The following is a 15,192-nucleotide window of genomic DNA, read 5'->3' as shown; positions in this document are numbered from 1 at the left end:
GAACACCACTGCTCATGTACCGTCTTACCCTTTAATCTATTTTCCCAGTCCACTTTAATCAATTCCGCTCTCATACCATCATAGTCTCCTTTATTCAAGCTCAGTACGCTTGTTTGAGAATCAACCTTCTCACCCTCTAATTGGATATGGAATTCAACCATGTTGTGGTCGCTCGTTCCAAGGGGATCCTTAACTAGGACATTATTAATTAATCCTGACTCATTACACAGGACCAGGTCCAAGGTTGCCTGCCCCCTTGTAGGATCAGTGACATACTGCTCAAGAAATCCATCCCTGATGCACTCAATGAACTCGTCCTCAAGGCTGCTCTGCCCAATTTGATTTGTCCAGTTAATATGATAATTAAAATCCCCCATAATTATGGCTGTTCCCTTATTACATGCCCCGACTATTTCCTGATTAATACTTCTTCCAGCAGAGTTGCAACTATTAGGAGGCCTATATACTACGCCCACTAATGTTTTTTTTCCCTTATTATTCCTTATCTCCACCCAAACTGTTTCATTATCTTGATGCTTTGTCCCAATATCATTTCTCTGTATTACAGTGATTCCTTCCTTTATTAACATAGCCACCCCACCTCCCCTTCCTTCCTGCCTGTCCTTCCTGATTGTTAAATACCCTGGCATATTTAATTCCCAGTCGTTGTCACCCTGCAGCCATGTTTCTGTAATGGCCACAAGATCATACCCATACGTAGTTATTTGTGCCGTTAACTCGTCCATTTTATTACGAATGCTACGTGCATTCAGATAAAGAACTTTCAAATATGTTTTGTGACGCTTAGTTCCTGCTTTTTCCTTTTTTAACACTTTACCTATTACTCCATACCTTCTGTCCCTTCCTGTTACGCTTTCCTCTCTCTCCCTGCTCAGGTTCCCAACCCCCTGCCACTTTAGTTTAAACCCTCCCCAACAGCACTAGCAAACACTCCTCCTATGGTGCTTTTTCTTATTATTTAATTCCTTCCCGAGGGCCTAACCATGCTGCGGCAAGACGCTGCAGTGAATTCCCTCTCCTCCACCAATGCCCACCTGATCTATATAAATGTCCCTGACTCCGGAAAGTGGGGTTGGTCAGGTGCACAAATAACAGGCAGGTGGAAGTCCCCTGCTACTGAGGGGACTTCCACCAGCCATTGTGGCTGAGAGGAAATTTGGGCCTAAAAGTTTGTTTTAAGTTATGTTTCAATATAAACTTATATAAGGATTATAGCAAGGAATATGCGTCGTCATTTGGTGAATATACTTTTAAAATCATATTAAAAATATAAATCTGGAAATGATTGTTGATACTAGTGGATGAATGTTTAATGTATTTGTATGTCATTCCTTTGCAATATTAATGGCAATATTAACTTGTTTATTTTAAACTGAAATAGTGGATAGAGTAATGTCATATGAATGCATTGAGCAATTGTCTGCCAATATCACCAAAACGTATTTTCCAGCCTATAAACTATGGATTGGGGTTAACATTAGATAGACACAGTACTGCTTTCATGTGTCTCATACATACTTAATTATCGATGCAAAGTACAAATCTTGTACAATTAAGCACAGATTTCCATATTTGCAGGTTGAACAGGAAACAAGTGCAGCGAGCTTTGCTCCTACTGCAGTTTCATCTGACCCCATTAAATCTTCTAGTGTCAGGCCTAATTATGTATTCCCCAAAATATGCGTCATCCAGAAGCTTGCTGTTTGGGGGATGGGGTAGGATATTTGGTCCTGTTGCAGGGATTCAAAGGCCTGCAGCACATTTAAAGCAAAAGTGTTTCTTGGATAAAAGTATCATGATGTTATTAAACACTGCCACAATGCAGCAGAAGTATCTGCAAGTCCCTGATATGCTACTGCATCAGGAAGGAAAGAAAGACAGACAGTCAGAGAGAAAGACTTGTATATGTATAGTTTCTTTTATGACCTCAGGATGTCCAAAAGCGCTTTACAGCCAATGGAGTACTTTTGAAACGTAGTCACTGTTGTAATGTAGGAAACCCGGCAGCCAATTTGCACACAGCAAGGTCTCACAAACAACAATGAGATAATGACCAGATAATCTGTTTTTAGAAATGTTGGCTGAGGGATAAGTATTGGCCAGGACACTGGGGAAAACTCCCCTGCTCTTCTTCGAAATAGTGCCATGGGATCTTTTTACTTCCACTAGGTGTGGCCTCGGTTTAACGTCTCATCCGAAAGACGGCACCTCCGACAATGCAGTATTCCCTCAGTACTGCACTGAAGTGTCAGCCTGGATTTTGTGCTCAAGTCTCTGGAGCAGGACTTGAAACCATGACCTTATGACTCAGAGTCACAAGTGCAACCACTGAGCCACAGCTGACACTGTAAAGATGCTGCTGGAAGAAATGTGGCAGAGGGAAATAACTTTGTTTATAATGCTGCAGAGCACCATTGCACAGCTGAGCCAAACAGTGTGCATGGGAGGTGCTCAGGGTCCAAGTCAAAGCTGTTGCCACCAAGTTGATGACCCGTCTGCAAATGCAGAAGAGACTGCAACCAATCAACCAAGTTAATATCCATCATGACCTTTTATCAAGTAGATGAGAAAAGTATCCATTCGTTAAAGTTTTCCTCCCACTCAACTTACCTTGAATCACTTTAAATGCTTATCGTGCTTGCCTATTCTATAGTAGGGCACATTTCCCAGCAGCAACTTATGCCTGTGCCATTGCCACGCTGACATCTGTAAAGGGCTTCACCAAAAAATATACTTCAAACAAATTTAGCTGCGTGACTTCCCTCCCCCCTCTGCTTTCCAGAGGGACCATTTCTTCCAAGATACCCTGGTTCATTCTTCTGCCACCTAACTTCCAGTTGCCCTTCTCCAGCACCTTCCCATGCAAATGCAGGAGATGCAACATCTGTCCATTTACCTTCTCCCATTTCATTGCCCAAGGCCCTAAACACCGCTTCCTGGTGAGACAGCAATGCTCATGGACTTCCTCTAATCTAGAAAATTTTATTCGCTGCTCACGGTGTGGTCTCCAATACAATGGGGAGACCAAATGCAGATCAGGTGACTGCTTTGCCTAACACTTCCATTCTATCCACTAGCGCAACTCCCACTTCCCGCCCCCCACCCCCAATTCCCACACTGACCTGTCATTGGCCTTCTACAATGTTCTAATGAAGCTCAATGCAAACTTCACAAAGAAAACCTCATCTTTCTCCTAGGTATCCTGCAATCCTCTGGTTTGAACATTGACTACAGTAACTTTAGCTACATCCTCATTTTCAAATCTGTTTTAATTTCATACCTGATCCCCAGGTTTTCCATCTCTCTCATTTTCTTGCATTTGCCTCTGGATTTTCACTTCCTTTGTTATTCACATGTCCCTTATTTCTTTAAAGTCTTAATGCTTCTGTAAGTCACATGGTCGGCAGGGACACTGGTAGTGTCCATGACTTCCCACATCTTGCAGGAGGAGCATATCACGGGTGCGAGGTCTGCTGCCATGACTTGCCTTAGCTTAGTTACCCCTTTTAAATTACGTTGAAATTAGAAAATGTTAACTATACTAGGGACCTAGGTTCACTAAAAAAAACACGATCTGCTATAAAAGGGGGGGTGAGAGGGGGGTCCTGAGCGGGAGGCCCAGGAACCACTCCCTGTAAAAGGGGGGTGAGAGGGGGGTCCTGAGCGGGAGGCCCAGGAACCACTCCCTGTAAAAGGGGGGTGAGAGGGCGGACCTGAGCGGGAGGCCCAGGAACCACTCCCTGTAAAAGGGGGGGGGGGTGAGACTGGGGTCCTAAGCGGGAGGCCCAGGAACCACTCCCTGTAAAAGGGGGGGGGGTGAGAGGGGGGTCCTAAGCGGGAGGCCCAGGAACCACTCCCTGTAAAAGGGGGGGGGGGGGGGGGGGGGGTGAGAGGGGGGTCCTGAGCGGGAGGCCCAGGAACCACGTCCTGTAAAAGGGGGGGTGAGAGGGGGGTCCTGAGCGGGAGGCCCAGGAACAACTCCCTGTAAAAGGGGGGTGAGAGGGGGGTCCTGAGCGGGAGGCCCAGGAACCACTCCCTGTAAAAGGGGGGTTAGAGGGGGGTCCTGAGCAGGAGGCCCAGGAACCACTCCCTGTAAAAGGGGGGTGAGAGGGGGGTCCTGAGCGGGAGGCCCAGGAACCACTCCCTGTAAAAGGGGGGTTAGAGGGGGGTCCTGAGCGGGAGGCCCAGGAACCACTCCCTGTAAAAGGGGGGGGGGGTGAGAGGGGGGTCCTAAGCGGGAGGCCCAGGAACCACTCCCTGTAAAAGGGGGGGGGTGAGAGGGGGGTCCTGAGCGGGAGGCCCAGGAACCACTCCCTGTAAAAGGAGGGTGAGAGGGGGGTCCTGAGCGGGAGGCCCAGGAACCACGTCCTGTAAAAGGGGGGGTGAGAGGGCGGTCCTGAGCGGGAGGCCCAGGAACAACTCCCTGTAAAAGGGGGGTGAGAGGGGGGTCCTGAGCGGGAGGCCCAGGAACCACGCCCTGTAAAAAGGGGGGTGAGAGGGGGGTCCTGAACGGGAGGCCCAGGAACAACTCCCTGTAAAAGGGGGGTGAGAGGGGGGTCCTGAGCGGGAGGCCCAGGAACCACGCCCTGTAAAATGGGGGGTGAGAGGGGGGTCCTGAACGGGAGGCCCGGGAACCACTCCCTGTAAAAGGGGGGGGGGGGGGTGAGACCAGGGTCCTAAGCGGGAGGCCCAGGAACCACTCCCTGTAAAAGGGGGGGGTGAGAGGGGGGTCCTGAGCGGGAGGCCCAGGAACCACGCCCTGTAAAAGGGGGGTGAGAGGGGGGTCCTGAGCGGGAGGCCCAGGAACCACTCCCTGTAAAAGGGGGGTGAGAGGACGGACCTGAGCGGGAGGCCCAGGAACCACGCCCTGTGAAAGGGGGGGGGTGAGAGGGGGGTCCTGAGCGGGAGGCCCAGGAACAACTCCCTGTAAAAGGGGGGTCAGAGGGGGGTCCTGAGCGGGAGGCCCAGGAACAACTCCCTGTAAAAGGGGGGTCAGAGGGGGGTCCTGAGCGGGAGGCACAGGAACCACTCGCTGTAAAAGGGGGGTGAGAGGACGGACCTGAGCGGGAGGCCCAGGAACCACGCCCTGTAAGAGGGGGGTGAGAGGGGGGTCCTGAGCGGGAGGCCGAGGAACCACTCCCCGTAAAAGGGGGGTGAGAGGGGGGTCCTGAGCGGGAGGCCCAGGAACCACTCCCTGTAAAAGGGGGGTGAGAGGGGGGTCCTGAGCGGGAGGCCCAGGAACCACTCCTTGTAAAAGGGGGGTGAGAGGGGGGCCCTGAGCGGGAGGCCCAGGAACCACTCCCTGTAAAAGGGGGGTGAGAGGGGGGTCCTGAGCGGGAGGCCCAGGAACCACTCCCTGTAAAAGGGGGGGGGGTGAGAGGGGGGTCCTAAGCGGGAGGCCCAGGAACCAGTCCCTGTAAAAGGGGGGGGGGTGAGAGGGGGGTCCTGAGCGGGAGGCCCAGGAACCACGTCCTGTAAAAGGGGGGGTGAGAGGGGGGTCCTGAGCGGGAGGCCCAGGAACAACTCCCTGTAAAAGGGTGGTGAGAGGGGGGTCCTGAGCGGGAGGCCCAGGAACAAGTCCCTGTAAAAGGGGGGTGAGAGGGGGGTCCTGAGCGGGAGGCCCAGGAACCACTCCCTGTAAAAGGGGGGTGAGAGGGGGGTCCTGAACGGGAGGCCCAGGAACCACTCCCTGTAAAAGGGGGGTGAGAGGGGGGTCCTGAACGGGAGGCCCGGGAACCACTCCCTGTAAAAGGGGGGGGGGTGAGACCAGGGTCCTAAGCGGGAGGCCCAGGAACCACGCCCTGTAAAAGGGGGGTGAGAGGGGGGTCCTGAGTGGGAGGCCCAGGAACAACTCCCTGTAAAAGGGGGGTTGAGAGGGTGGACCTGAGCGGGAGGCCCAGGAACCACTCCCTGTAAAAGGAGGGTGAGAGGGGGGTCCTGAGCGGGAGGCCCAGGAACCACTCCCTGTAAAAGGGGGGGTGAGTGGGGGGTCCTGAGTGGGAGGCCCAGGAACCACTCCCTGTAAAAGGGGGGTGAGAGGGCGGACCTGAGCGGGAGGCCCAGGAACCACTCCCTGTAAAAGGGGGGGTGAGAGGGGGGTCCTGAGCGGGAGGCCCAGGAACCACTCCCTGTAAAAGGGGGGTGAGAGGGGGGTCCTGAGCGGGAGGCCCAGGAACCACTCCCTGTAAAAGGGGGGCGAGAGGTGGGTCCTGAGCGGGAGGCCCAGGAACCACTCCCTGTAAAAGGGGGGTGAGAGGGGGGTCCTGAGCGGGAGGCCCAGGAACCACTCCCTGTAAAAGGGGGGCGAGAGGGGGGTCCTGAGAGGGAGGCCCAGGAACCACTCCCTGTAAAAGGGGGGTGAGAGGGGGGTCCTGAGCGGGAGGCCCAGGAACCACTCCCTGTAAAAGGGGGGTGAGAGGGGGGTCCTGAGCGGGAGGCCCAGGAACCACTCCCTGTAAAACGGGGGCGAGAGGTGGGTCCTGAGCGGGAGGCCCAGGAACCACTCCCTGTAAAAGCGGGGTGAGAGGGGGGTCCTGAGCGGGAGGCCCAGGAACCACTCCCTGTAAAAGGGGGGCGAGAGGGGGGTCCTGAGCGGGAGGCCTAGGAACCACTCCCTGTAAAAGGGGGGTGAGAGGGGGGTCCTGAGCGGGAGGCCCAGGAACCACTCCCTGTAAAAGGGGGGTGAGAGGGCGGACCTGAGCGGGAGGCCCAGGAACCACTCCCTGTAAAATGGGGGGTGAGAGGGGGGTCCTGTGCGGGAGGCCCAGGAACCACGTCCTGTAAAAGGGGGGGTGAGAGGGGGGTCCTGAGCGGGAGGCCCAGGAACAACTCCCTGTAAAAGGGGGGTGAGAGGGGGGTCCTGAACGGGAGGCCCAGGAACCACTCCCTGTAAAAGGGGGGGGGGGGGTGAGACCGGGGTCCTAAGCGGGAGGCCCAGGAACCACTCCCTGTAAAAGGGGGGGGGGTGAGAGGGGGGTCCTGAGCGGGAGGCCCAGGAACCACGTCCTGTAAAAGGGGGGGTGAGAGGGGGGTCCTGAGCGGGAGGCCCAGGAACAACTCCCTGTAGAAGGGGGGTGAGAGGGGGTCCTGAGCGGGAGGCCCAGGAACCATGCCCTGTAAAAGTGGGGTGAGAGGGGGGTCCTGAGCGGGAGGCCCAGGAACCACGCCCTGTAAAAGGGGGGGTGAGAGGGGGGTCCTGAGCGGGAGGCCCAGGAACCACTCCCTGTAAAAGGGGGGTGAGAGGACGGACCTGAGCGGGAGGCCCAGGAACCACTCCCTGTAAAAGGGGGGTGAGAGGGGGGTTCCTGAGCGGGAGGCCCAGGAACCACTCCCTGTAAAAGGGGGGTGAGAGGGGGGTCCTGAGCGGGAGGCCCAGGAACCACTCCCTGTAAAAGGGGGGTGAGAGGGGGGTTCCTGAGCGGGAGGCCCGGGAACCACGCCCTGTGAAAGGGGGGGTGAGAGGGGGGGTCCTGAACGGGAGGCCCAGGAACCACTCCCTGTAAAAGGGGGGGGGTGAGAGGGGGGTCCTGAGCGGGAGGCCCAGGAACCACGTCCTGCAAAAGGGGAGGTGAGAGGGGGGTCCTGAGCGGGAGGCCCTGGAACAACTCCCTGTAAAAGGGGGGTGAGAGGGGGGTCCTGAGCGGGAGGCTCAGGAACCACTCCCTGTAAAAGGGGGGTGAGAGGGCGGACCTGAGCGGGAGGCCCAGGAACCACTCCCTGTAAAAGGGGGGTGAGAGGGGGGTCCTGAGCGGGAGGCCCAGGAACAAGTCCCTGTAAAAGGGGGGTGAGAGGGGGGTCCTGAGCGGGAGGCCCAGGAACCACTCCCTGTAAAAGGGGGGCGAGAGGTGGGTCCTGAGCGGGAGGCCCAGGAACCACTCCCTGTAAAAGGGGGGTGAGAGGGGGGTCCTGAGCGGGAGGCCCAGGAAGCACTCCCTGTAAAAGGGGCGTGAGAGGGGGGGTCCTGAGCGGGATCCCAGGAACCACGCCCTGTAAAATGGGGGGTGAGAGGGGGGTCCTGAACGGGAGGCCCGGGAACCACTCCCTGTAAAAGGGGAGGGGGGTGAGACCAGGGTCCTAAGCGGGAGGCCCAGGAACCACTCCCTGTAAAAGGGGGGGGGGTGAGAGGGGGGTCCTGAGCGGGAGGCCCAGGAACCACGTCCTGTAAAAGGGGGAGTGAGAGGGGGGTCCTGAGCGGGAGGCCCAGGAACCACTCCCTGTAAAAGGGGGGGCGAGAGGGGGGTCCTGAGCGGGAGGGCCAGGAACCACTCCCTGTAAAAGGGGGGTGAGAGGACGGACCTGAGCGGGAGGCCCAGGAACCACGCCCTGTAAAAGGGGGGTGAGAGGGGGGTCCTGAGCGGGAGGCCCAGGAACAACTCCCTGTAAAAGGGGGGTGAGAGGACGGACCTGAGCGGGAGGCCCAGGAACCACGCCCTGTAAAAGGGGGGTGAGAGGGGGGTCCTGAGCGGGAGGCCCAGGAACAACTCCCTGTAAAAGGGGGGGTGAGAGGGTGGACCTGAGCGGGAGGCCCAGGAACAACTCCCTGTAAAAGGGGGTCAGAGGGGGGTCCTGAGCGGGAGGCACAGGAACCACTCCCTGTAAAAGGGGGGTGAGAGGACGGACCTGAGCGGGAGGCCCAGGAACCACTCCCTGTAAAAGGGGGGTGAGAGGGCGGACCTGAGCGGGAGGCCCAGGAACCACTCCCTGTAAAAGGGGGGTGAGAGGGGGGTCCTGAGCGGGAGGCCCAGGAACCACTCCCTGTAAAAGGGGGGTGAGAGGGGGGTCCTGAGCGGGATGCCCAGGAAACACTCCCTGTAAAAGGGGGGCGAGAGGGGGGTCCTGAGCGGGAGGCCCAGGAACCACTCCCTGTAAAAGGGGGGTGAGAGGGGGGTCCTGAGCGGGAGGCCCAGGAACAACTCCCTGTAAAAGGGGGGGTGAGAGGGTGGACCTGAGCGGGAGGCCCAGGAACAACTCCCTGTAAAAGGGGGTCAGAGGGGGGTCCTGAGCGGGAGGCACAGGAACCACTCCCTGTAAAAGGGGGGTGAGAGGACGGACCTGAGCGGGAGGCCCAGGAACCACTCCCTGTAAAAGGAGAGTGAGAGGGGGGTCCTGAGCGGGAGGCCCAGGAACCACTCCCTGTAAAAGGGGGGTCAGAGGGTGGACCTGAGCGGGAGGCCCAGGAACCACTCCCTGTAAAAGGGGGGGTGAGAGGGGGGTCCTGAGCGGGAGGCCCAGGAACCACTCCCTGTAAAAGGGGGGTGAGAGGGGGGTCCTGAGCGGGAGGCCCAGGAACCACTCCCTGTAAAAGGGGGGTGAGAGGGGGGTCCTGAGCGGGAGGCCCAGGAACCACTCCCTGTAAAAGGGGGGTGAGAGGACGGACCTGAGCGGGAGTCCCCGGAACCACTCCCTGTAAAAGGGGGGCGAGAGGTGGGTCCTGAGCGGGAGGCCCAGGAACCACTCCCTGTAAAAGGGGGGTGAGAGGGGGGTCCTGAGCGGGAGGCCCAGGAACCACTCCCTGTAAAAGGGGGGCGAGAGGGGGGTCCTGAGCGGGAGGCCCAGGAACCACTCCCTGTAAAAGGGGGGCGAGAGGGGGGTCCTGAGCGGGAGGCCCAGGAACAACTCCCTGTAAAAGGGGGGGTGAGAGGGGGGTCCTGAGCGGGAGGCCCAGGAACCACTCCCTGTAAAAGGGGGGTGAGAGGGGGGTCCTGAGCGGGAGGCCCAGGAACCACTCCCTGTAAAAGGGGGGTGAGAGGGGGGTCCTGAGCGGGAGGCCCAGGAACCACTCCCTGTAAAAGGGGGGTGAGAGGGGGGTCCTGAGCGGGAGGCCCAGGAACAACTCCCTGTAAAAGGGGGGTGAGAGGGGGGTCCTGAGCGGGAGGCCCAGGAACCACTCCCTGTAAATGGGGGGTGAGAGGGGGGTCCTGAGCGGGAGGCCCAGGAACCACTCCCTGTAAAAGGGGGGTGAGAGGGGGGTCCTGAGTGGGAGGCCCAGGAACCACTCCCTGTAAAAGGGGGGTGAGAGGGGGGTCCTGAGTGGGAGGCCCAGGAACCACTCCCTGTAAAAGGGGGGTGAGAGGGGGGTCCTGAGTGGGAGGCCCAGGAACCACTCCCTGTAAAAGGGGGGTGAGAGGGGGGTCCTGAGCGGGAGGCCCAGGAACCACTCCCTGTAAAAGGGGGGTGAGAGGGGGGTCCTGAGCGGGAGGCCCAGGAACCACTCCCTGTAAAAGGGGGGCGAGAGGGGGGTCCTGAGCGGGAGGCCCAGGAACCACGCCCTGTGAAAGGGGGGGTGAGAGGGGGGGTCCTGAACGGGAGGCCCAGGAACCACTCCCTGTAAAAGGGGGGCGAGAGGGGGGTCCTGAGCGGGAGGCCCAGGAACCACTCCCTGTAAAAGGGGGGTGAGAGGGGGGTCCTGAGCGGGAGGCCCAGGAACCACTCCCTGTAAAAGGGGGGTGAGAGGGGGGTCCTGAGCGGGAGGCCCAGGAACCACGCCCTGTAAAAGGGGGGCGAGAGGGGGGTCCTGAGCGGGAGGGCCAGGAACCACTCCCTGTAAAAGGGGGGTGAGAGGGGGGTCCTGAGCGGGAGGCCCAGGAACCACTCCCTGTAAAAGGGGGGTGAGAGGGGGGTCCTGAGCGGGAGGCCCAGGAACCACTCCCTGTAAAAGGGGGGTGAGAGGGGGGTCCTGAGCGGGAGGCCCAGGAACCACGCCCTGTAAAAGGGGGGCGAGAGGGGGGTCCTGAGCGGGAGGCCCAGGAACAACTCCCTGTAAAAGGGGGGTGAGAGGGGGGTCCTGAGCGGGAGGCCCAGGAACCACTCCCTGTAAATGGGGGGTGAGAGGGGGGTCCTGAGCGGGAGGCCCAGGAACCACTCCCTGTAAAAGGGGGGTGAGAGGGGGGTCCTGAGTGGGAGGCCCAGGAACCACTCCCTGTAAAAGGGGGGTGAGAGGGGGGTCCTGAGTGGGAGGCCCAGGAACCACTCCCTGTAAAAGGGGGGTGAGAGGGGGGTCCTGAGTGGGAGGCCCAGGAACCACTCCCTGTAAAAGGGGGGTGAGAGGGGGGTCCTGAGCGGGAGGCCCAGGAACCACTCCCTGTAAAAGGGGGGTGAGAGGGGGGTCCTGAGCGGGAGGCCCAGGAACCACTCCCTGTAAAAGGGGGGCGAGAGGGGGGTCCTGAGCGGGAGGCCCAGGAACCACGCCCTGTGAAAGGGGGGGTGAGAGGGGGGGTCCTGAACGGGAGGCCCAGGAACCACTCCCTGTAAAAGGGGGGCGAGAGGGGGGTCCTGAGCGGGAGGCCCAGGAACCACTCCCTGTAAAAGGGGGGTGAGAGGGGGGTCCTGAGCGGGAGGCCCAGGAACCACTCCCTGTAAAAGGGGGGTGAGAGGGGGGTCCTGAGCGGGAGGCCCAGGAACCACGCCCTGTAAAAGGGGGGCGAGAGGGGGGTCCTGAGCGGGAGGGCCAGGAACCACTCCCTGTAAAAGGGGGGTGAGAGGGGGGTCCTGAGCGGGAGGCCCAGGAACCACTCCCTGTAAATGGGGGGTGAGAGGGGGGTCCTGAGCGGGAGGCCCAGGAACCACGTCCTGTAAAAGGGGGGTGAGAGGGGGGTCCTGAGCGGGAGGGCCAGGAACCACTCCCTGTAAAAGGGGGGCGAGAGGGGGGTCCTGAGCGGGAGGCCCAGGAACAACTCCCTGTAAAAGGGGGGCGAGAGGGGGGTCCTGAGCGGGAGGCCCAGGAACCACGTCCTGTAAAAGGGGGGTGAGAGGGGGGTCCTGAGCGGGAGGGCCAGGAACCACTCCCTGTAAAAGGGGGGTGAGAGGGGGGTCCTGAGCGGGAGGCCCAGGAACAACTCCCTGTAAAAGGGGGGTGAGAGGGGGGTCCTGAGCGGGAGGTTTTGGTGAAATCAAAAACAAATATAAAGAAACAAAAAAAAATCAAATAGTGATGTCACAGGACAGCAGGTAGGTGATTGGTTGGTGAATATTACCGTTTTTTTTTGCTTTCCAAGTTAGGGCAGTGGGTTAAACTGAGAGCCGAGAAGCTATAACTTTGCTGTTACTTTATTGAATCAATAATTTAAACAAGGTAAACTAATGAGTTAATAAAACTAAAAACTATCGAGTGAATAAAAAGTTGAACTATTTAAATATATAAAATAAGGTTAGATAGGGATGGCAGTGCAGGTGATGTCGTAACTGCAGCATGTGGGAGTTGGTGGAGACCAGCGAGATCTTGAGCAACCACATCTGCAGTAAGTATCTGTAACTTGGGGAGCTTTGGCTCGGAGTTGTTGAGCTGGAGTCCGAGCTGCAGACGTTGCGATATATCAGGGAGGGGGAGAGTTATTGGGACGCTTCGATCCAGGAGGCAGTCACACTCCTTAGTCTAGGTAGTAGTTTAGATTTGGTCAATGGTCAGGGACAGAAGGATGTGATTGCGAGTTGGGCAGGTAGGGGGGTCCCTGGATGCAGTGATGGAGGAGTCTCAGTCTTTGACCTTGTCCAGCAGGTACGAGGTACTTGTTACCTGTGTGGATGAGAACAAAGACTGCAGGGAGGATGGGCAATTTGACCATAGAACTGTGGTACAGGAGGCCATTCAAGAGGGGGGAGTAATAAGGAATGTGGTAATTGTAGGGGATAGTATAGTCAGGGGGATAGATAGATACTGTTCTCTGTAGCCACGACCAGGAGTCCTGAAGGCTGTGTTGCCTGCCCAGTGCCAGGATTAAGGATACCTCCTCATGGCTGGAAAAGAACTTGGAGCATGAGGGGGAGGATCCAGTTGCTGTGGTCCACATCGCAACCAACGACATAGGTAGAACTAGGAATGAGGTTCTGCTGATGGAGTCTGAGGAGCTAGGGTCCAAATTAATAAACAGAACCTCAAAGGTAATAATCTCTGGACTACAACCTGAGCCAAGTGCAAATTGGCATAGGGACAAACAGATCAGAGAGTTAAATGCGTGGCTCAAAGAGTGGTGTGGGAGACAGGGGTTTCAATTCATGGGGCACTAGCACCAGTACTGAGAAAAGAGGGAGCTGTTCCATTGGGACGCGCTCCACTTAAACCAGGCTGAGACCAGTGTCCTGGCAAATCGAATAACTAGGGCTGTAGATAGGGCTTTAAACTAAAAAGGCGGGGACAGGGTTCAGGTAAGGCTAAAGTTATAAATCTAAAGAGAAAAATCAAGGCCATACAGCAATGTAGCGATTTGGGTAAAGATAAGCAGAGTGTCAGGAAGGGACAGAGAGTTTTACGGCAATAGGGCATCAGTGAATAAGGTCAAATCAGGGAACAATAGTAAAATGTTAGAATTAAAGGCACTTCATCTGAATGTATGAAGCATTCGTAACAAGACAGACAAATTAATGGCACAAATAGAGATAAATGTGTTTGATCTAGTAGCCATTACTGAGATTTGGTTGCAGGGTGACGAAGGTTGGGAACTAAACATTCCAGGGTACTTGACTTTTCGAAAAAACAGACAAATGGAAAAGGAGGGGGTTAGCCCTGATAATAAAGGATGACGTAAAGATAGTAGTGAGAAAGAATCTTGGCTCGGAAGATCAGGAAGTAGAATCAGTATGGGTGGAGATAAGAAATAATAAGGGGCAGAAAGCACTGGTGGGAGTAGTTTATAGGCCCCCTAACAGTAGTTATACTGTTGGACAGAGTGTTAATCAAGAAATAAGAACTTGTAACAAAGGTAATGTAAAAATCATGGGGGACTTTAATCTTCATATGGATTGGGCAAGTTTGGAGGATGAGTTCATGGAATGCATTCAAGACAGTTTCCTAGAACAATACGTAGGGGAACCAACCAGGGATCAGGCTATTTTAGATCTTGTCTTGTGTAATGACAGGGTTAATTAATAATCTCAGGGGAGGACTGATCATAATATGATAGAATTTCACATTGAGTTCGAGAGTGACGAACTTAAGTCTGAAAGTAGAGTCTTAAACTTAAACAAAGCCAATTACACAGGTATGAGAGGCGAGTTGGCTAAGGTTGATTGGGAAATTAGACTAAAAGATATGACGGTAGATAAGCAATGACGAACATTTAAAGAAATATTTCATAATTCTCAACGAATATACATTCCATTGAGGAATAAAAACTCCATGGGAAAAGTGATCCATCCGTGGCTAACTAAAGGAGTTAAGAATAGTATTAGATTAAAAGAAGAGGCTTATAATATTGCGAAGAAGAGTAGTAAGCCTGAGGATTGGGAGAATTTTAGAAACCAGCAAAGGATGACCAACAAATTGATAAAAGAGGGTGGAAATAGAATGTGAGAGTAAACTAGCAAGAAATATAAAGACAGATTGGAAGAGCTTCCACAAGTATGTAAAAAGGAAGAGGGTAGTGAAAGTAAACGTGGGTCCCTTAGAGGCTGAGACAGGAGGAATTATAATGGGGAATAAGGAAATGGCAGAGACGTTAAACAAATATTTTGTATCTATCTTCACAGTAGTAGACACAAAAAGCATACCAGAAATGGTGGGGAACCAATGAGAGTGAGGCACTTAAAGTAATTAAGATTAGTAAAGAAAAAGTACTGGATCAATTAATGGGACTAAAAGCCAATAAATCCCCTGGACCTGATGCCCTACATCCTAAGATTCTAAAAGAGGTGGCTACAGAGATAGTGGATGCAATGGTTGTGATCTTCCAAAATTCCCTAGATTCTAGAACGGTCCCAGTGGATTGGAAGGTAGCAAATATAACACCGCTATTCAAGAAAGGAGGGAGAGAGAAAATAGGGAACTATGGGCCAGTTAGCCTGACATGAGTAGTTGGGAAAATGCTGGAATCTATGGGGAGAGATTGAGTAAAATGGGCCTACACTCTCTGGAGTTTTGAAGAATAAGAGGTGATCTCATTGAAACATATAAGATTCTGAGAGGGCTTGACAGGGTAGATGCTGAAAGGCTGTTTCCTCTCTCTGGAGGCTGGAGAGTCTAGAACTAGAGCACATAGTCTCAGGATAAGTGGTTGGCCATTTAGGACTGAGACGAAGAGAAATTTCTTCACTCAGAGGGTTGTGAATCTTTGGAATTCTCTACCCCAGAGGGCTGTGGATGCTGAGTCATTGAGTTTATTCAAGGTTGAGATGGATAGATTTTTGGACTCAAGGGGAATCAAGACATATGGGGATCGGGCGAGAAAGTGGAGTTGAGGT

Source organism: Heptranchias perlo, chromosome 5 (genome assembly GCF_035084215.1).
Source record: "Heptranchias perlo isolate sHepPer1 chromosome 5, sHepPer1.hap1, whole genome shotgun sequence".
NCBI classification, from domain to species: Eukaryota; Metazoa; Chordata; class Chondrichthyes; order Hexanchiformes; family Hexanchidae; genus Heptranchias; species Heptranchias perlo.
The sequence above is the reverse complement of the archived record's forward strand: the minus strand, read 5'-3'. Positions refer to the sequence as shown.